Source organism: Mus pahari, chromosome 15 (assembly GCF_900095145.1).
Source record: "Mus pahari chromosome 15, PAHARI_EIJ_v1.1, whole genome shotgun sequence".
NCBI classification, from domain to species: domain Eukaryota; kingdom Metazoa; phylum Chordata; class Mammalia; order Rodentia; family Muridae; genus Mus; species Mus pahari.
The window spans coordinates 39414111-39435570 of record NC_034604.1 but is presented as its reverse complement, the minus strand read 5'-3'; the positions used below and the strand labels follow the sequence as shown (position 1 = coordinate 39435570).

Sequence of the window (21460 nt, the reverse complement as noted above, 5' to 3'; positions counted from 1 at the left end):
ATATTTACAAATTACACACCTTCATAGGGTGCTCAGTCCAATATAATCTGAATCCTGTTAGACGAAAGTTTAGAAGCATATTTTAAAGACATTTTCCAAATAAACAAGGAGGGTCTGCCTGTGTTTGTCACGGAGTGACCTTGAGGTTCAAGCCGTGAGGATTGGGTGTAGTATTCAGGCTACCTTGTCCTCTCTCCCTATGCTGGTTAGGTTCAGTTCTCAGGGCCAAGCTATTCACTGCCCTGGGAAGGAGGGAGACTCTGACTGTCTTTTTGAGGCAGAAACCTTTAATCGTCATTCAGAAGGAGCAGAATAGTTCCCATAGGAATGCAGTCAAGAAATTCCTGTGCAAGAGAAACACAGGAACATTTTGCTCCATGCTTCATGATCATGTGAAAACTCAACAGACTCAACTCAGAGACTAGGAGAAGTATGAACTTGACTTCAAAAGTAGGCAGGAAGGGGCTACTGGAGGAAACACACACACACACACACACACACACACACACACACACACACACACACACCTATGGCACCTGGGTACTCAAAGACCAGGAATTACAGCATTCGTCTCAGACATTGGGGCCCCAGACCCCTCTCTCCCCGTCTGGTCTGACTTGTAGCTGCATCTGACACCCCAGTGGGAGACACAGCCTGTGGACTCTCTGTTCTGGACTTTGCCCTGCCTCCTCCAGGCAGGTATGTCAGTGGTGCCCAGACACCCCAGCTGATACCATAGAGGCATTGAAACATAAGTCAGTATTCTACTTTATCTTATGTCCTTAACTGCCAGGTGCCTGTGACCCCCCAACTTCCTAGAACACACAGCACCTGTTTTCTGAGTTTGTGCAGCTGCCTGTGTTCCTTGGCTGGTGCTGTCAACACCACATGGGAAGCCCCACAGAGCTATGGTTTTTACTTAGTTTTCAATTTTATTCATTAGTGTAGATGTGGAGGATTATGTGTCTAAAATATAGCTGGCCTGTATGTAGTTCTTTTCGTAGGTTAGCCATGTAGCTTGTGATCATTTCATGGAAGTGACCCTTCATGATGTGATTTTATTATCTCCTATTTCCAGAGGCACCAGATTTTCTGGTTTTTCCATAAAAACATTTTTAACATCAGGATGGACAAAACATAAAAAATTCGATGAAGTAAAATTTCAGTGAAGAGGCCAGGTCATTACCCCAGCCTATGGTAAACAATTTCTCTGAAAAAAAGAAATCCTTGTCTTATTACAATGTTTTGGTTCTATGAAATGCAAGAATTTTTTTTTATGTGAACAGATCTAGTGACACAAGCCCAGAGTCTTAGCACCTGGGAGGTAGAGACAGGAACACCGGGGGTTCAAGGTCATCTATAGCAACATATCAGTCTGAAATTAATGTCTGTTATATATAATGTCTGTTATATTAGCAAAAAATAAAATAAAAATTTTATACTCACTAAATGTAGAGATAGGGCCAGTGAGATGGCTCAGTAGGCAAAGGTCACTGCCACCAAGGATGATGACCCAAATTCAATGCCAAGGAGTCACATAGTAAAAGGAAGAATCAAGTCCCAAGTCCCACAAGTTGTCCTTTGATTGACTTTTTGGTATTCTGTGGTACACTCATGTGCATGTATACACACAGGCACATAGACAGAGACACATATACACACATAGAGACTAAATTTTAAAAATGTTAATTTTAGTGATGTCAGTAGTATATTTATTCCACTTAAATATTTAACTTCAAACCATATAATTGTATGCTTGATGATATATTCCCTGAACATCTTTAGAACTGGAAGTTTTCTTTGAATGGTCAGGTTAATCAATTAGCAGGTATTTAATGAATACTCTGAAAGATATTTAGTATATCTGGGGCCGATTTTCTATTTCTCCTTGCCAATTTTTGTTTCATTTGTTAGAGTACAAACAACAGACAGTCTCTAATTTCTTGGTTTTTAAACTGAATTATGGATTTGCATGAAGAAGGGTGGACCAGGTACTGCAGGCAAGCATTCTGTGACCACTGACTTTTACAGGACATGGTCCTGACCCAGTTCCCCAACATTGCCACCCTGTCTCCTAGCAAACACTGGGTCAACTTGAGGAGGGGCCTCTGTTTTCTTCTCTGAGTGCTAACTTGAGTGTTTATCTGGTCTCTCAGCTTATAGTTCAGTGTGGTGGTTTGAGAAAGAACGGTCCCCATAGACTCACATATTTGAGTGCTTAGTCATCAGGGAGAAGAAATTCTTGAGCAGGAAGAAGAGGTGTGGCTTTGTTGGAGAAGGTGTGGTGTTATTGGAGGAAGTATGTCACTGGAGGTGCACATTGGGGTTTCAGAATCCCACCCCAGGCCCAGTGTCACTCTTTCTTCTGCTACCTGCAGATCCTCGCTACTTCTCCAGTGCCATGTCTGTCAGTGTGCTGCCATGTTCCCTGCCATGATGACAATGGATAAACCTCAGGCCTCAGTTAAATGCTTTCCTTTGTAAGAGTTGCTGCGGTCATGGTGTCTCCTCACAGCAATAGACATCTAAGACATTTAGCTTCATGTTTTATTGCGGATTCTCAGAGGACCTCTGAGAATTGCTGGGTTTGTCCTTAGTGACCTGGATGGTGAAGACACACACTTGGCTTCTGTGCCTAGCATCATCTATATAGGTACTATATAGTTCCAGAGCCTAGTGAACCTCAACCACCTCTTCAACCTGAGACATAATTATCTCCCTTTTTTTTTTTTTTTAAGATAAGAAAGCAGAGAAACAGAAAAATTCAGTAGCATATCCCTAGTCAGTAAGTGTAACAACTGAGATTTAACTATGGGAATCAGAGTCCAGAGCCTGGGTCCATCTACTACTCTGGGCCTTGAAAGCTGGTCTACTTCCAGCATATTCCTAGGATATATTGAAATTTGTGTCCCAGATCTCTGCGACTTCCTTGGTTTGCATAGTAAATACATCAACATCATTTTAACTCCAGGGCATCACTCATGAGCTGGTCTCTTCTACTTTCTCAGGAATGCAGCTCAATTGCACCAGTCAAGAGGCCAGGAAAAGGGGCAATTTTTTTGACTTTTGACTTTTTGTGGAATTCAGACTGTTTGGAGCATCTGAGCACCTGCTAGAAAACCCATCCCGCCAGGTTGAGAAACCACGGAAATGGTTTGGGGATAGTCACCAAGGCTGCTCCGTCTTCAGGTGTTCCTGAAGGTCTGGCATACACTGGCAGTCTTCAGGCGCCCCAGACTAGAGTTAGGCTAGATGGATTAAGACATCCATACCTTTCTGCTTGTGCAAACTTGGAGCCTCGGCAGCATCTGCAGTGAAAGGATGACCCCTCCAAGTGGCTTGGCTCACTGGAAGAATGCAAGTGGTGAAAGTCTTTTTACCCCAGGGGCCTCTGGAAGAGCAGTCAGGCCCAGTTTGAGGTGAAGATGGCTTCTCCAGGCTCTGCTTCTCCCTGGGCATTCCTGTCATGCAAAGGGTGAACAGGGAGTGAGATGACCTAGTGTGAAACCCGCATTCGCCAGTTTATTTACCTTCTCTCCCTTAGCACCTATAAGTACTATTGGATATTTTAAGTTCTCAGGAGCTAAATTCCATTAAACTATATATTTCTTATTCACGTTTAAATTACTTCAGCAGAAGAAACTAAGTCACTTGCATGGCCGAATCAGATTTAATTCTCATTTGGGAATTCCTCTGGGGATGTAAACTGATAGCCACATGTGTTTGATTATTGGAACAGAGGTAACAGGGCGGCAGGTATTTCAGCTAGAGATGGATACTTCTTTGATTGATTGCCTCATGTGCTGAATTTTTATCTTTTAAAGACTATGGAGTGGAAAGGATGAGGCCAGCGCTTGTTCTCTGAATTGGTTTCCTTTTCCAGTGGAGTCCGTTTCGTTTTGAATAATTTAAAGTTCATATGGCACCTTTCACTGGGGGAGCAGAGTCATCTGCTTCCAAACATCTAAGAAAAACTGTGGAGGAGACGTAGCAGCAGGACTAATGGGAAGAATTTTCTAGTCATTTTTAGCAGCTCCCAGAAGATAGATTTCTCTCTCATACACAACGCAGACACACAAGACACACACACACAGACAGAGGCACAGATATACACACTCACACTCACACACACAGACACAGATATATACACAGACACATACATACATAGACACAGACACACACATACACACACACTCACATACACACATGCACTCACACGCATGTGCACATACACACACACAGGACCTCTGGTATCCAGCTTTACAGGGCAGAATAACTGCACCAACCTTGGCCCGAAGTCATCACAAACCATTTACGTCTTCTCATGTACCTCCAGTCAGTAACCTTCGGGTCACCATTTGGTGCAGACCTGCAGCTACATTTCGTGCCTTGTACTCTCCTGGAGTCTGCATATCCGGGATCCATGCACAAGTGCCCTGTTAAGAACAAGGCTGGGTGGGGCATAGAGTTTCCTCGAGGAAACGGGCAAGAGGAAGGCGTCCCGTTTTAACTCTGGCTGGTTTCTATATATAATACCTGCTGTGCTCAGCATGGCCTTCTGGTGTTCTCTTGTGTTGAATGTTGAAGACGTGGGAGATCTTGGCTGTATCAAAAGTGTGTTTAGGGGTACCTGCCTTAGTAGCCCGACCCATATTATGGGCCTGCGGCATCGTTCACCTCTGCTATGATGCAGTCTTGTTGGATCCAGGCACAGTTCACAAAGGAAGGCCCAGGTAAGCTGAGCTGTGTGCTGCTGCTGCTGCTGCTGCTGCAATTGCTCTTCTCAGAGTGGCCTTCTCGGCAGGGTGGACGCATTTGGTTTCATTCGACTGTACTCTTAGAGAGTTCAGACTTAGAGCAATGCAGGTCAATGTGGGGGATTCATTCCAGAGCTGAATGTCCAAATTGACTGTGGTCAAAGTAGAGGCTTTATTTAGAAGTAGGCTTTGTTGATGATGTTTGGTTTGGTTTTTGCTTTAGCTTGTTTGTTTTCTTTATATTGGGACAATAGATTGTATATTTCAATTTGACTTTCTTGTGTCCTTAAAGAAATTATTAGACCATGGAGGTATCTCTGAATGTGCTTGTGTGTGTGTGTGTGTGTGTGTGTGTGTACGCGTGTGTGTTTGCATGTGTGTCTCCCAGTTGCCTGGAGTCTGCTGATTAGGTTAGGTTAGCTGGTCACAGAGTTCCATGGATCTGCCTGTTTCCCCTCGGAGTGCTATAATTTCAAACACCATACCTGGTATGGCAAACCCTTTAAGCTATCTCTCTAGGCCCCACAATTTATTTTTTGTGAACTATCACAGAATTCCTGAAAGTAGGCAAGAACCATTACACTCAACGAGTCAACAATTATTTAGCTCCCAGATTCTTTTGGGTGCTGGGCAGAGTAATGTGGGTTTTTTCCCACCTTATTTATTTATTTATTTATTTATTTATTTATTTATTTATTTATTTATTTAATTTATCTATCTATCTATTTATTTATTCACTTCACATCCTGATCACAGCCTCTCCTTTCCTCCCAGTTCCCTGCTCACTCACACAGTCCCTCCCCGTCTCTCCTTCCCTTTCACCTCTAAGAAGGAGGAGAGGTCCCTCCCAGGAACCAACCCACCCTGGCACATCAAGTCACTGCAGGAGTTAGGTACACCCTCTCCTACTGAGGCCAGACAAGACAGCCCAGATAGGGGAGCCGGATCCACAGACAGGCAACAGAGTTAGCGTAAGTCCCCACTGCCCCCGCCTCACCTCTTTCCCCCTCTCTCTATAGCATATCAGGAGTCAAACCTAAGTCTCACACATGGTAGGCAAGTGTATCATCATCACTGAGCCCCATCCCTGACCTGAGCGCTTACATAAATTCTTTTCTGTTTGACAAGAGAGGGTGCTTAGATGAACAGAATTGGTTCTAATGGTCAGCACCCTCCTGGGCCATCTTTAAGAATAACAGAACTTTGTGGTGGTTACAATCGGAGAGTATTTGTATCTAGGGATTTGGAGCAGCCAAATTTTACCATAGGTGATATGGGATGGATTCAGCATGACTTTTCAAGGAAATGTTAATTAGATAATAAACATGTCTTTCTCTACAAAAGTGGCAGAATATGCTGTTGACATCTGCCTGGACTCTGGGGCAGGAGACAAAGAGACTGGGGGAGGGGAGGGGAAGGCATGCACGGATGCTAGCTAGTATCTTATCGAATTATACATCACAGCAAGATGGCCGTTTTATTCCTTGTATCAGCTCCTAAGCTATTTCTTGAATGATGTAGAACATAAAATGGAAATTTCAGAGCATCTGGTAGGTCATGGAGTTGCTGCTGCTACCATACTTGGGACAGAAGCAGGCAGCATCATTGTTTCATTCTTAACAATGCGTGGTACATCCTAGCCTGAGATAGACACCCAGAGGCATTCTGGGTGTAAGTCTAGTTACTTGAACTGGCTATAGGGAAACACCAACCGGCCTTCCTCTGCCCCCGAGAGCTAAGATTAAACGTGTGAGCCACTCTAGGCCGTCTTGACTCAGACTTTCAAAAATGAAATGAGATGGGCAGAATTATCAGTCTGAAGTCTTGAACAAGAGCCATTGGTTTTTCCCGAGGTACACAATCTCAGTGACATCACTGTGAAGTTCAGATTGTCTAACATCCTAGCAAAGTTTCTTTTAGAGGGACAGGTCCCAGCAGGTCTCTTGGTTTGAAGGAGTTAAGTCTGTATTGATGATGGAGGAGGAGGAAAACATAGAATTGAAATTGGGTTGTTGTTCCCCACCCCCACCCACCCCCTTGCACCACAGGAGCGTGTGCCAAGGAGACGATCAAAGTGAATGTCAGAACCCCTCAGCCGGGGAGCAAAAAGGAAGTCTGAAGGCCGTCAGGGGTTTGGATGTTTTCAACACATTAATGTTTTCCATGCATTAATCAAGCTTGGGAGATGCTGTGTTGGTGACATGTGCGTCACCCCCACTATCTATGAAGAGTTCCATGTGCTAATAACAAAGCGTTTAAAAGGTAAACAAAATTCTGAATTTGTAAAACTTGTTGAGAAACAGTATTTTTCCTTTCCTTTCCTTTCCTTTCCTTTCCTTTCCTTTCCTTTCCTTTCCTTTCCTTTCCTTTCCTTTCCTTTCCTTTCCTTTCCTTTCCTTTCNTTTCCTTTCCTTTCCTTTCCTTTCCTTTCCTTTCCTTTCCTTTCCTTTCCTTTCCTTTCCTTTCCTTTCCTTTCCTTTCCTTTTTCATCCCCCCCCACCCCTCTCTCTTGGAGACAGGGTTTCTCTGAATAGTCCTGGCTGTCCTGGAACTCCATCTGTAGACCAGGCTGGCCTAGAACTCAGAGATCTGCCTGCCTCTGCCTCATGAATGCTGGGATTAAAGGTGTGTGCCACCACCTCCCAGCTTGAGAAACAGTATTTCAGGATGTGTAGGAGGAATATGAGGTACAGTCGCTGAGCATGCGCACACTGCCCTAAGCATCTCCAGGTTTTGCAGGTTCACTTGTGCCCTTGCTAGCTGCAGCTCTTCCCTTTCTCTTTAGGTACCTTCTCTTCTTTCTCTGCAGGGGTGTTTTAAGGCTTGGGCAATTCCATGAACAGCATTGTGCATCTTCTCTGTGGTCTTCCTGGCCTTGTCTTTTCAGATTCTGTTCAGCCCTTCTTTGGGGCAGAATAATAAATGTGGTGGACTTAGGCACTGAGAACAGGGTTGTAGCCATGTGAGGCCTTCATCTGTCCAGGGATGGTTCTCACATCTTCATCACCCTCTTCCTATGGTACTCAGTACTCTAGCATAGTGTTATCTGATGAATGTTAGCGGTAAGTTTATAAAGTACCTACTGTGCCTCATATGCCATAGGCTTCACATTACCCATCTCATTCAACCCCCCTTGCGAGCTTCTATAGTGGACATGAAGATGGATTTACAGCACAAAGACAAAAGTTCTGCCTGAAGATTCTCCTCCTCTTCTTTGGCTACTTCCAAAGTTCTGAAAGGGCCAAACTGTAGCTACACACAGTCTAAGCCTGGCGATAGATGCTAGTTATCCCAAGTTCTGGTTCCACTCCTTGCTGGATACTTTTAATAATATCCATTTTATAGCTGAGCAGTTAAGGTCACATAGGGAGTAGTGGAGCCTGGCTCAGAGCCCAGACCATCTGGCTCCAAGCACCCGTCAAGCATTTATCATAGGGCTTAGAGCTGGGTTGTTTTTTCCTGAAGATCTGTATGAATGTTCTCCCTTATATAAATGTTACTTAGGTTTAATTTGTAATTCTATAGTCTTAGCTTACTAATAAGTCCCTCCTTGCTTTAATAAAATTTCAAAGTATCTTCCATTAGAGTTAAAGGGTCTGTAAGTGTTGATACATTGAATATATGTGTATATAATCGGGCATTAGTCTGATTTTGAATGCTAATGTGTATATATATATATATATATATATATATATATATATATATATATATATATATATTGAATATGCTGATAGACTCTCCAGTTTCCCTGTTGTAGCTTTCTGGAAATGGAATGCTGCAAAGGTGTGACATTAAGAGACACCTGAAAGCTGACAGACATGGTGAAGGGTATGGACATGCTGAGTCTTGCCTTTGATATGTTCTAGTACCTGGCAAGCTAGTTCTGGAACGTGGATCCTGCGAGTCAGTTGAGTGGGCCCCGTGATTCCAGCATTGAGGATAGAATGGGATACAGTCATGCCAAGTTAATCGGATTAAGTAGAACCTACCAATACAAGTCTGGAAAAGAGTCCAGCTCCTCACCCACCCCCAGACAATGGACATATCATTCACCTTTAACATCTTTAACAAAATAGTTGTTCTAATTATTTGTGATTATATATGTGTGCCTGTGAACATGGCTATGTTCACAGGAGGATTGGTGCCTCAGAGGTTTCAGGTGTTAGATCCCCTGGACCTGGAGTTACAGGCAGTTCTGTGCGGTCTGACATGGGCGCTCAATGCTACTTAAATGCTAAGCCAGTTGTCATGCCCTGTGTCTTTCATACCTGTTGGGTTGTTTGTTTGTTTGTTTGTCTGTCTCCTTGAAGTTTTGACAGTTCAACACTGGAAGCGATGAGTTCTCTTTTTACTTGTTAGAATTCCCTTAAGGTAATAGCTAGCAAGTCACATGAACATTTTGGGCTTGAACTTGCGATGTGCCAGTGAGGTAGTTGAATTGTATAGCTTATGAATTCACACAGCAGTGCATTTGAAACCAAGGGGCTGCTTAAAGTCCAAATTATATAGGCCCTACAGAACTTAGTGCCAGTTAATAAGTTATTGGTGATGAAAGTAGACATGAGTGAAGTAGGGTTAAATAAATGCTCACACTGGATGTCAACAAGACTGTGCTATTCTTCACTGTGCCAAATCTCACTACTTTACCTCATGCCTATTGGCATCTTGATAACTGTAGCTATCGTAGAGACATTACTTGTAACTTTCATAGCAGCTAAAAATTTTTGTCAACATTCTTTTCTAGAGGAAATTCCAGTTTAAAGATGATATCTAGAGGTCAGAGAGTAATGAGAAAGCTCATTAGCACATTAGACGATAGGAACAAAGCAAACATAAAAGAGGGCCATGACTAATGGGGGAAACATCTAGAATCCATGGCATGGGTCAGAAGATTATTCCTACTGGGTTTGTTGGCGGGGTGTAATTTAGAAAAAGCCAACAGGCTCCTACTTTTAAAGACTTTGCATCCTATGACAGTTTTGGAGGCAATAACATGTTTTCTAGGGAGTCAAGAGAATGAGATACAAAAGCTGAACTGCTGAGTTCAGTTAGTGGGAAGTGTGATGGTTGGGGTTCTCTGCAATTGGGAAGTGGATGGGCCACAAGAAACATTGAAATGAGGAATCTATCTTCATCTGTTGAGCCTCAATACAGAAAAGTTTCCTCTCCTCTTCTCACTGGGCATTGATGACCAAGCCTCTTAGTGCTTTGTTCTCACAGGGAAAGGTTCCTGGAATAAGGGGTTTTGAGGAGTGGAATTTGCATTAGCATGAGGACTTCAAAAACAATTGACTTCTGTCTGTGAGTTCTGTAGCTTGGGAAATTCCTATAGGTAGAGTGTCAGAAGCCTTCACAAGCTTTGCCCATGGTTGTGGGCATCTGAAGAGGTGTCTTTGGCAATGTCTTGTATTTCAGCTCAGTGGCAAGAAGAAAAGCAGCGATCTGTGACCAGGAAGTTATGCAGCACACTCATAGAGTGGAGGTCAAGCTAGATGCTCGGGTTATATCCATAGTGCATCAAGTATTCATCCTGTATCTTCAAAGGGAAAGTAACCATTTTCCCTAACTGGCATGCTTTGATACACTACTTTCACTTTTGATGGATAGAATCTTTCATCTTGTTGGATCAGAACTTAACACTGTTGAATTGAAAAAAAAAACTCAACACCAAGTATTTTCTCCTCTAAAGGGGGGGGGGGGAGCCTAGATACTGTGGTTTTCAGTTTATCATGCTGAAAGAATGGTAAGATTGACCATGCATAGAATTTGATTAGAGCCTCTTAGTGATTGGGATGATGTCATGTGAAGTTATTTCTGAAAATGCCAGGGCATTCCTTGTTAATGCATGAGATGTGAGTCCTCCCTGCCCTAGAAACGCCTAAGATCACCCCCACCTGAGAGTTGTCTTTAAGGGAATTGACATATTTCTTAACTCTCTAAAGTGAGTCTTTGAGTTTTTAGTGGAGATATTTTTAAATGATGAAAGGAAGCTTTAGTATCCAACAAGAATTTACTAAAGATTGGATAGTTCATGTATAAGTGGCCTGGGGATTGAACTCATGTCATCGTGGTTGGCAGCAAGCCCCTTTACCTGCTAAACCATCTCTGGCTTTGACAGCCAGCTTGTTCTGGACCCATAGATTCTCAGCAAGTATTTAACCAAATGGACGGACTTTTGCAGGGGTTACAAGAATATATTATTTTATACTACTTCCAGTATTTTTCCTAGTTCTCCATAATTTTCCATATCCTTCTGGATGCTTTTATTTATATTCTCCACTAAAAAAAAAAAAAAAAAAAAAAACTTTGCTGTTCATGTTAATTTTTCTCCTCTTACTATCAAACCTCCAGGCAGGCGAGGTTCAGAGTGACCCAAGATAATGAACAGCTTTATTCACTTCACTGATCCTAACATTCTGCTACAATGGTTTTATTTCTATGTTTACCTTTCTTCTGAATATTTTAAGGCATCCTTGCTATGCACTTGGAAACCTGAGCATTTTCAGGGAAAATATTCTTTGACTGGGATATAGGGGTGTGATAGTCTATCAGTCTATCAGATCAATAGATGCATGGCATTCTTCCTTCTACCTAATGAGACTCCACGTTCCTTTGGACCACCAAGTTAAGTTGGCACCCACCAGACTTCCCTATTGTAGTTGGGCATATCTAATTCCCAACAACCCTTGTTCAGTAATTTTAGTCTGTCAGTGATTCTTCTAAAAGAAAACATTTTTGATTCATTTTATGTGTATGGGTGTTTTGCCTGCACACATATCTATAGACCATTTCCTTGCCTGGTGATACTTGTGAGCTGATGTACAGGAAATAGAGCCCTGGTTTTCCTGAAGAACAGCCAGTGCTCTTAACCACTGAACCATTTCCCCAGCCCCCTCTGACCATGATTCTTGCCTGAATCAATTGCTATGGTACTTGTTAAATTGGCAGTTGTCTTTTCTATCATTTCTTAAAATTTTTTGGCATTCATTGTATAAGACTTCTGCTGCCTTCTGTTTCAAAATCATTTTAGTATCAATACAAGTTGACAATTTAAAAAATATTTACGGTGTTATTAATCATCACTGTCATTCATTTTGAGCTTCAAATTTTATTTGGCTAAGGGACGGGTGTACTCTAGTTTAAAAAAATCAGAGTAAATTTTTATTGTTTTAGTGATGTGCGTGTGTATGCACACATATGTGCATGTATGTGTCTGTGTGTGTGCATGTGTATGTTCATGTGTGTGCACATGGGCATGTGTATGCATGCATGCAAGCCACAGTGCATAGTGTGGAGGCAGGAGGACAGCTTTGTGGACTTCATTCTCTCCTCTACCTTTACGTAGGGTTCAGGGATAGAACTCAGGTTGGCCAGGCTGGCATGATGATTTCCTTTACCTGTAAGCACCAGCTTACACACCCCAGTTTTGGTGGGAAAATGGCTGAAAGATGTTTTCATAGTCAAAGGTTTGAGAAGATTAAGGAGACTTCTAGTACCTGTGCCTCACTAAAGGGGTCAAACAGAGTGCTGGAACTTTCCTGGAGGAGATGAAGAGGGCTCAGGCAGTCTGTGGTGAACATTTTCAGTTGGCCTCTTAACAGCCATTTGTAGATCTGCTTTAGGTCTGGAAGTGGATTCTTTATGTAGATCATCCCTACCTTGAGCAGAACAATTTGGAAAGATTTATAAAGATACATATTTGTCACTAGAGTGGTCCCCCAAAAGTAGGGCCACTAGGATTTTTGTTTTGGAGGAATTGTTTTTCTCCTCCTCCTGCCCCTCCTCCTCCTCCTCCTCCTCCTCCTCCTCCTCCTCCTCTGCTGCCTCCTTTTTTTTGCCATACTCTAAAGTAGCCGTTTCAAGTCTACAGAGTCAGGCTTTGGACTGGTCCCCATATCCACTCAGAATGCTTTAATGTTTCCTCTGTGTGTGAACCTAGAGTCAGAAGTTTGGCAATGAATTGCTCACTGAAACATTATTTGTTGGATTTGCCTAGGTCTGGGCTCACTGGATAGAACCAGTGTTTCTATTGTTCTTGGCCTCAGTTCTGTTGTGCTAATACCCAGTACTGGTTAGACCAGACCAGCCTTTAATCAGAAGAATGCATTGGCCCAGGAGGGAAAGACAGATTAATAGTCTCCACATAGAGTCTCTTTTTCCTGACAGGTGATATAGAGCAAGGGACAGAAAACAATAAATCTTTCTTTTTAAAGTCAATTTTTTAAAAATTTATTTTTTAATCTTTGATATTTTCAGACAGTGCGGAACATTGCCCAGATTTCCATCTGAAGCTTGCGCAGGTCACATGCTATCTGTCCTTCACTCTGAGTGTGGTATATGTGCTGCCAGAGCAAAGCACAAAGAGTCTCAGGGCTGAGAAAAGAATACCTTTTACCTGGTTTTTATGTTGAGAATGAAATGTGCTTGCTACCCACCTCCTACTTTAGCGTCATTCTAGATAGGTAGAAATTATATGAGATTGGGAGCCTAGCCATGCAAATTTTACAGACTATCTCAGTGGTGTTCCTATTAGGAGTACCTTTAGCCTGCTATCAACTGTGAGTGATCTGGTGGTTTGTTTAAGGATACAAACTAATAGAAGAGAAGCTGTTCTATGTATTGGTTTAAAGTATAGAGGTTAGTTACATCAGCGAATAAGCCCTATAGCTGTAGGATAGGAGTCAAGGTCAGATCTGCAAACTGGCAATAGCTTGCATTACCATGAGGGAGGGGCCATTTCAGGAATAAAGTGTTTGGAAAGTGGACATATGGATTATCCCAGGTATTATATACTAAACACTATATGGCAGTGGTTCTCAACTTGGGGGCGGGGGTCAAGACCTCCTTGGAAGTCACATATCGGGTATCCTGCATATCAGATTTTTACATTATGATTCATAGCCGTAGCAAAATTATAGTTATGAAGTAGCAAGAAAATAATTTTATGGTTGGGGGTCACTACAACAGGAAGTATTAAATAGTCACAACACTAGGAAGGTTGAGAACCACTGGCGTGTGGTACTGTTTGGCTGAGTCTTACATTTTGATTTCTTTAATGTTTGGGTGTTTCTCAGTTGATAAATGCCTGTCTTAGTGCCCTGGGTACTGTAGTGACTGAGGGACTACTGGTAGTGATGGCTCTGGAGATAAGGAAATGGTTGGAGGCGCTTCATTTAGCTTTACTTTAAAGCTGATGAAAGGATATATGGAAATTATTTACATTGTAACATCTTTTCTTCTTAAGCCGGCACTTTAGTAATCACAGACTCCCTCATTAGGCGCTTAGTTACTTTCAAATGTTGCAACATTTAGTTACACAGTTTAATTTGAAAAGGAAAACATCCCTTAAAATCCAGATGCTGCTTACAGGTATGCTCCAGAACAATCTACTCTGATTGCCACAATCCCTCATCTTTGTGCAGGCTGTTTGTGGATTTCCTGTCGCTTATGAACTAAAATGTGAGGGCCTCTCCTCTTCCCCCCCACGACTTTTGACTTTCTCATTACATCAGTTCTTCATGAGGACCTCAGAGCAACTCTTGGGTCCTAGCTGTGCTTTCGGTTCCTGCTCTTTTAAGCAGCTTGTTCAGCACTGTTTTTGTTTTTGTTTTTGTTTTTTTCCAGAAGCTCTCTCTCATTCACAGAGATCCTGAGAACATTAGCTTTGTTTCCTCACTTCTACCCTCGAGTCATTAGATGAGTTAATTTGTATCCTTTCTAGCTCTGACATTCTCGCTAATTCTCACCGGTTCCTAAGATGCCAGTGAACATCTGTCTTGACTGTCCAGAATGTATCTATGGACCAAGCACAAGGGAGGTGCCTGGAATAGGTTCCCTGGCTCCCTGTTTCATCTTCGTTGTCATTGTGTCAGCAGGCGAAGTCTCCATGGCATAATAGCACAAAGTGCCTATTGCAGCAGAGGTAGATGAAGATGTATCAGTTTACGGGGAGCATCCTGGAAACTTTTCCACTTTCCAACAGTATTTGGTGAATGCTTGTAGGTAAGTGGTGAGTGAGATCTGCGGAAAGACCACTAGGAGTGAGGTGAGGTAACATATGCTTCAACACTGAAAGGTGAGTGGGTAGATTGCATTTGAGGACTTTAGACTGCTACCATTCAGAATACCTCTATGGCAGGGTTTTAGAAAGAGATTCCTTAATATCAGTTCATGTGTGATCATCTGTCACACCAGAGTCCAGTCCACTTCGTGAGACTGCCTTTTTCAATCCAGAATTGCCTCACCAGCAGTTAATAAGGTCATCCCCATGAGAGCCATAGCGAACCCATCAAACACCATACTGATGCTTCATCCCACACCCTTCAATTCTTCTGCCATTCCTCCAGAATGAGATGGAGGCAGGAGAATGGCCAACAGTCCTGCATCTCCTGAACCACCGTGAGTATTTTAAGCCATAGGAGGTACAACCCTTTGTTCAGGTTATAGGCAAAACCTCTGCCTATACTCCCTGGTTGGGTTTTCACCTGTGCAGGGGAGTGTGAGCTCGGAGGATCTTGCTATACTCATAAGAGATCTGAAGTCAGTAGCAACTGTTTGGACTTAAGGAAAAGTCCCTTTTGACCTTTAAAGTTGGAGGTTTCTCTGGCACCCATGCCATTTGGAGAGCTATTGTTTGGATTAACGATGCTGCATTTGGAATTTACACAGAAGAAAACACACTGTTGACTGAGCCTGGGAGTCTTAAGAAGCTGCAGATCCTCATGTGATGCAGTTTAAAAATTCAGTGGTTTTTGCCACTAGTAGAAGATGCTTAAAGACAAGGACATTTGCTTTAAGGAAAACAGGCACCTTCAGTATTACAGAGTTGAGTAAGGAAATAGTTTGTATTCACTGTATAATCTGAAAGGATAATGCCTGATCTAAGACATTCTGTTACTAGCATTTGGGCTATTGTTTGAAAGAGACATGAAAAGATACTGAGTATAGTGTGTTTTCAGGAGTATTACTGGGCGGTGTCAGGATTCACATGGAGAAAGTTTCAGGAGTCCTCAGTCAGGAGCTGTGAAGAAAGTGGTGGAATACTTAAGGGGAGGGCCCCTTTCCAAGCTAGACGTACTGAAAATGAAATATGAATTTGTTGGTACGATGACAGTCTTAAACCAGATGACAAAAACAAAACTGTGAAAGAATGATACGTCTTTCTTTAACTTACCCCCAACCCCTTCAGCACAACCAGTTTACTAATGGCAGTCAAGGTACGATCTAGGCTTGGAACTTCTCCCTCTCCATAAGCTCAGCCACTCAATAGTGTTGCAATGTGACTCTTTCCGGTTCAGCTTTCCATTCCATGGATATTTTTTTGTAGAAACTGACGAGCTGATTGAAAAAATCCACAAAGAAGTGCTTAAGTTGTTTATGGGGTGGATCCCTGGGTGGGGGCAGTCTCTGGATGGTCCTTCCTTCTGTCTCAGCTCCTAACTTTGTCTCCGTAACTCCTTCCATGGGTATTTTGTTTCCCATTCTAAGAAGGAATGAAATATTCATACTTTTGTCTTCCTCCTTCTTGAGTTTCACGTATTTTGCAAATTGTATCTTAGGTATTTTACGTTTCTGGGCTAATATCGGCTTATTAGTGTGTCTCTAGTTGCATATGTAGCAGAGGATGGCCTAGTTGGCCATCAATGGGAGGAGAGGCCCTTGGTCTTACAAAGATTATATGCCCCAGTACAGGGGGATGCCAGGGCCAGGAAGCAGGAGTGGGTGGGTTGGGGAGCAGGGCAGGGGGAAGGTATAGGGGACTTTGGGGGATAGCATTTGAAATGTAAATGAAGAAAATATCTAATAAAAAAATTGGAAAAAAAAAAGAAGTACTTAAGTTGACAAAATGAAGTTAGAAAAACATGAACAAACTTGGGGATAGCAGACTTGTTATAAGACCTGTCAAAACACTGAGGTTTTTTGAAATAAGATAGACAAACAGATGCGCACAAAACAGTAAAAAGATATGCACAAGACATTCTGACTAAGGAGGAGCCGCAACCCGGGAGCAACCAACCATCTTTTGTACAAATGATACTGTAACAACTTCAAGGACACAAGAGCACCTCGTGCTTCACTCACATGGATATAAGAACAAACTCAAAGCTAGTATCGGCTTCGAAAACGGAACACAAATATATTCCCTTGGCTTGCATTTCTTAGTTGAAATTTATCAAATACAGTACAAAAATCATGGAAAAAATGAATAGCCCCCTCATTAAAAGATGAACTTTTCTTTTTCAAAAGACTCAAGGAACGGTGTACATCTGGGAGAAAATATTTGTAAAATATGTCTGCCAAACAACTTGTGTGTTTTGATTGTCTAATGAGCTCTTGCAGCTCAGCAATGCAAAGCAAAACAACCCATTTAAGTAGTGTGCAAGCAAGCACGGTGCCATTCACAACCCCAGCATCCTGGAGGCTGAGAAAGGGAGGATCTGGGGTTCAAGGCTAACCTGGGCTACACAGTAAGGCAACCCAGTCTCAGCACCCCATTCCCTCAAGGACATTAGAATTAAAGTGCAAAAGAATTGTGCACTTTATCAGTTAAGATGAATTGTCAAACATGTGGGGGGAAAAAAGACAAAATGTTGCTTAGATAGCAACAAAATGTAAATAGAACCACAGTGAGATGCCACCACAGCCACTAGAATGGGGAAAATGAAGAAGAATGTAACTAGGACTGAAGTGAGTGGGCAGGAGGCATCTTGAACGCTGATAATTGACTGGCGTAACTGTTTTATACAGATATTTATTTTTATTTTCTGTGCATGACTGTTTTGCCTACATATATGTACATAGGTGTACCACATTTGTGCAGTTCCTTTGGTGGTCAGAGAGGGTGCGGGACCCTCTGGGAGTTTAATTACAGACTGTAAGACACCATTCTGGTGCTGGAAATTGGACCTGGGTCCTCTGGAAGAGCAGCCAGTGCTCTTAACTGCTGAGCCATGTCTTCTGCCCTGGTGTGTAACTTTTTTTTTTTTTTTTTTTTTTTTTTTTTTTAAGTTTCGTAATTTCACCGTCAGTTAGGCATGCAGGTATGTCACCACCTAGTCGTTTCAAGTGTGTGCCCATGGGTATTCACTTGTAACAACCCTAACCTGGAAATACCTCAAATGTGGGTTGGCCATTGAATGGATAAACAAACTATGGTATATGTATATAATAAACACTATGCAATAAACAAAAGATGCATTATTTATCCATACAAGTACATGGATAAATCTCAAAATACTTATGCTAAGTGAAATAGTCCGGATGAGTAACTTCATTTATACGAAGCTACATACAATATAAACTGACTAATAATGTAATAATGACAGAGATTGGACCAATAATTGACTTCAGTTGGGAGAGGCAGTCAGGCAATGGGAAGGGGGAGCCTGTTGGTTCCCTGTCTGATGCTTACTCTCTTGACTGTGTGCCTCATTGTGAGTGTGTGTGTGTGTGTGTGTGTGTGTGTAAACTTATAGTTGTATATTAAAAATATACATGGTTTGTGATATGACTGTCATGCCTTAAAACTTAAGGGACAAGAATGGGTTCTGTATTCTCTAGATCTGTTTTTGTGCCTAGAATACATTCTATATTATAATAGGCATTTTATAAAAGTTTCCTGTAGAGAGTTACTGTTCAAAGTAAATGCAGAGAGGAAGACATATGCTTAAAAAATGTTTGAAGACTCACCATAGGTCCTGTAGTCTGGGTCTTAGCTGGATTTAGGCAGCTGAACCACTAGACATAGCCAATGTCTATTTCTTACCTTTAACAGACTAGCTTCTGGAAGGAAAGATGGAAAAGGCAGGGATTTGTTCTGATAGCAGCTTGGGCTTTCTGTATTTAGGAGTCAATGCAGAGTCACCTATGACGCTCACATGTGGATAAGCTGGCGACTCAGGGTTCTAGAGTCCAGCCTGTTACTACGAGATCTGCTTCAACACAAAACAGGCCTCCCTTTGTTAGCTTCCCTTTAGTTAATTCTTTTTGGCAGATGCTTCTCTGGTTCACACCGCCTGTGTCAGAGCAGAGAATATAATTTTGTTCTAAGGAAACCTGACTAAATCCAGACTTCAAGTATTTACGCTGAGATTCTGATTAATAATGTGTGTCTATTTCTCTGCTGGCTGTCTTAACTTGTTAGAATCCCCACAGGGAATGAGATGTTGAGAAGGGCTGTGTTTTGCTTTGTTTTATTTTTCTTCAGGGACTGGCTCTTTCAAGTCACTGGCCCAGGGCTTGTGAGAGCCACGTTCATTTGAGCCTAATGGTGACAAAGAGCACTGGGATGAGAAACACATCCATAGTTAGGAACCCCAAATTTGGGGGATTTCTGGTTGAGGGCTTCAAGTTTCACCCCATGATAGTATGTGGTCTATTGGAACTAAAACTAAACCAGCTCCCTCTCCCCCAAACCTCCTTCATTTAGAGGAATTTTCTACTATGTACAAAGAATGAGCACAAAGAGATTTTATTTTTTTCCCTGATGTCTTTTTTTTTAATTTATTTATTATTTTCTTTATTTACATTTCAAATGCTATCCCGAAAGTTCCCTATACCCCACCCCCGCCCCTGCTCCCCTACCCACCCACTCCCACTACTTGGCCCTGGCCTTCCCCTGTGCTGGGTCATATAAAGTTTACAAAACCAAGGGGCCTCTCTTCCCAATGATGGCCGACTAGGCCATCTTCTGCTACATTACATATGCAGCTAGAGATACGAGCTCAGGGGGTACTGGTTAGTTCATATTGTTGTTGCAACTACAGGGTTGCAGCCCCCTACAACTCCTTGGGTAACAAAGAGATTTTATGATAAACCCTAACTAGGACTCACTATTAAAAATTTAAAACTGTGATTATTAGCAAATATTTTTATTACCAATAAAATGCAATATGAACTATAAGGTGCTGGTTTTTAACCTCATATGTCTTCAAATAATTTTACTTTCTGCAGTGCTGTGGATGAAACCCAGGACAGGCTCATGGCTGAACTAGTATTAGACCACTGAGATAGAGCCTAGGTTCCCTTAGAAAGTGAAACCAAGTGTTTAGAAACAGTTCAGGTAAATTTGTGAGTATATGTAGCAGTGCAGTGCACCAGTGGCTGGGGCTGGGGCTTGCCAGTGCTAATGAGTTTCTCCTGGAATGGCAAACAGCAGTTAGCAGCCCCAAGGGAGTGCTCTGCCTCTGGCCAAAGGCTGCTTCCTCTCACCTTCCTGTGGACACAGACAGCCAGGCACCTCCCCAACAATGGCCCCCAAGCTTACTTGGCAACAACTGCGTTCAAGCCCCAGCATCCTAACATCTAAAACAACCGAAGGGATAAAAGCCATGAACTGACAACCAATCTCCTTACCAATGTCCCCACTGGGATGGATAGCAGAGACTGGAAACCCTTTCTGGGTACAGGGGCCAGCTGAAAACTTGTCTGTCTTTAGAGGTGCTGTAAGCTTTTCTTTTTAGACTTTCCCACCTCTATTTTCATCAAGAAATCAAAACTTAGATTAGAATTGCATAGTAAATCTCAGAATAGGTCATTCCTATGCTGCTTGCAATCTGCCCGGTTTTTATTTTTGAAATTTGTGTTTCTTAACTACTCAAAAATACAAAAGTGACTCCCCCCCCTCGTGTCTTGAGTGTACACAAAAAGTGTTCACAAAAGAGATTGCCAAACATCCAGTATGCAATTTAAAGGTTTGTGAACAAAGCAACTGTGAGAGAGAGGACCTTCAAAATGGCTTTTCTATACTAAGCCGGTTTATAATGAAGTTCCCTAATTCATTTGGGTGCTAAGTTTTTAAACTAGAGTTGGTGAAGTCCACGTATTTGGTGCATTGGCCTTGAGCAGGGGAAAGCCGAAAGCTTGAGTACTTAACTAATCACTCAGCCCCACCTCTGCCCTCATGGCAGAGCGGATATAATATCTGTAACCAGGAGAGAGCAGGGCCACTCAGCAGATCACACCGTGCCCTTTGCCCTTGTCTGACATTCAGCTCTGCTCCAGAGGGGCTGCTCTGTCCCGCCCCCAACCTGTCAGCCCAGTGACAAAAAACACAAGACAATCTCAGGAAGATAAAAAATATTTAAGGCGCTAAAGAATGAAATGGCTCCACCCATCCGGCGTGCATTTAGGGCTGTTTGTCACCAGACAACATGTTCCTGAGCCAGTGTCACTTAGGGTGATTAGAAGTGCCACAAAGCGACTCCCATCCCTCCCCTCCTTGCAGCCCCTCCCCTCCCTGAAGCCCCCTTCCATGCTGGCTGCTCTGGAGGAACCAGATGCTCAGTCAGTCATTACAACTACCCGCTGCAGTGTGTGGTCAGCATGGGGCTGATTCAGTTGCAGAAAATGTGGAAAGATTCTGTTTTACACTCGTCTTTCCCGCTTCTATGGCTTCCCAGGATGTGTTGTTGAGCTGGACAATAAGAGTGCATAGGCATGCTGTGCTCACACGGACTCATTTCTTCTAACTCTCCATTCTCTTCTGGAGACAGACAGGACTACAGTCCCATGATCTGTGCTCTGGAGTCTCTGCCCACGCTCTCTGCTTCCTTCCCCTCTCAAAGAAAATGACAAACTAAGCTTGGTGGTGCATGCTTTTAATCCCGGAACTTGAGAGGCAAAGGCAGGGGAATCTTTGTGAGTTTGAAGCCAGCCCGGTCTACATTGCAAGTTCTAGGCCAGCCAGGGTTACACAACTGAGG

General features: G+C 42.6%; 1 protein-coding gene across 4 annotated transcripts in view; it reads left to right on the top strand.

Annotated features, from left to right (window-relative positions):
- Mcc (MCC regulator of WNT signaling pathway) overlaps positions 1–21460 on the top strand; it is a 279992-nt gene that overhangs the window by 107605 nt on the left and 150927 nt on the right. The window contains exons 1-2 of one of the 4 annotated variants that reach the window (XM_029547052.1): positions 4570–4733; positions 6806–7019. The exons of 2 other annotated variants lie outside the window; for them this stretch is intronic. The gene's annotated coding sequence lies outside the window, so the exon portion shown is untranslated. Of the gene's footprint in view, positions 1–4569; positions 4734–6805; positions 7020–21460 lie in introns of those variants that run through there. One more of the 4 variants, XM_029547050.1, reaches the window with a different exon arrangement.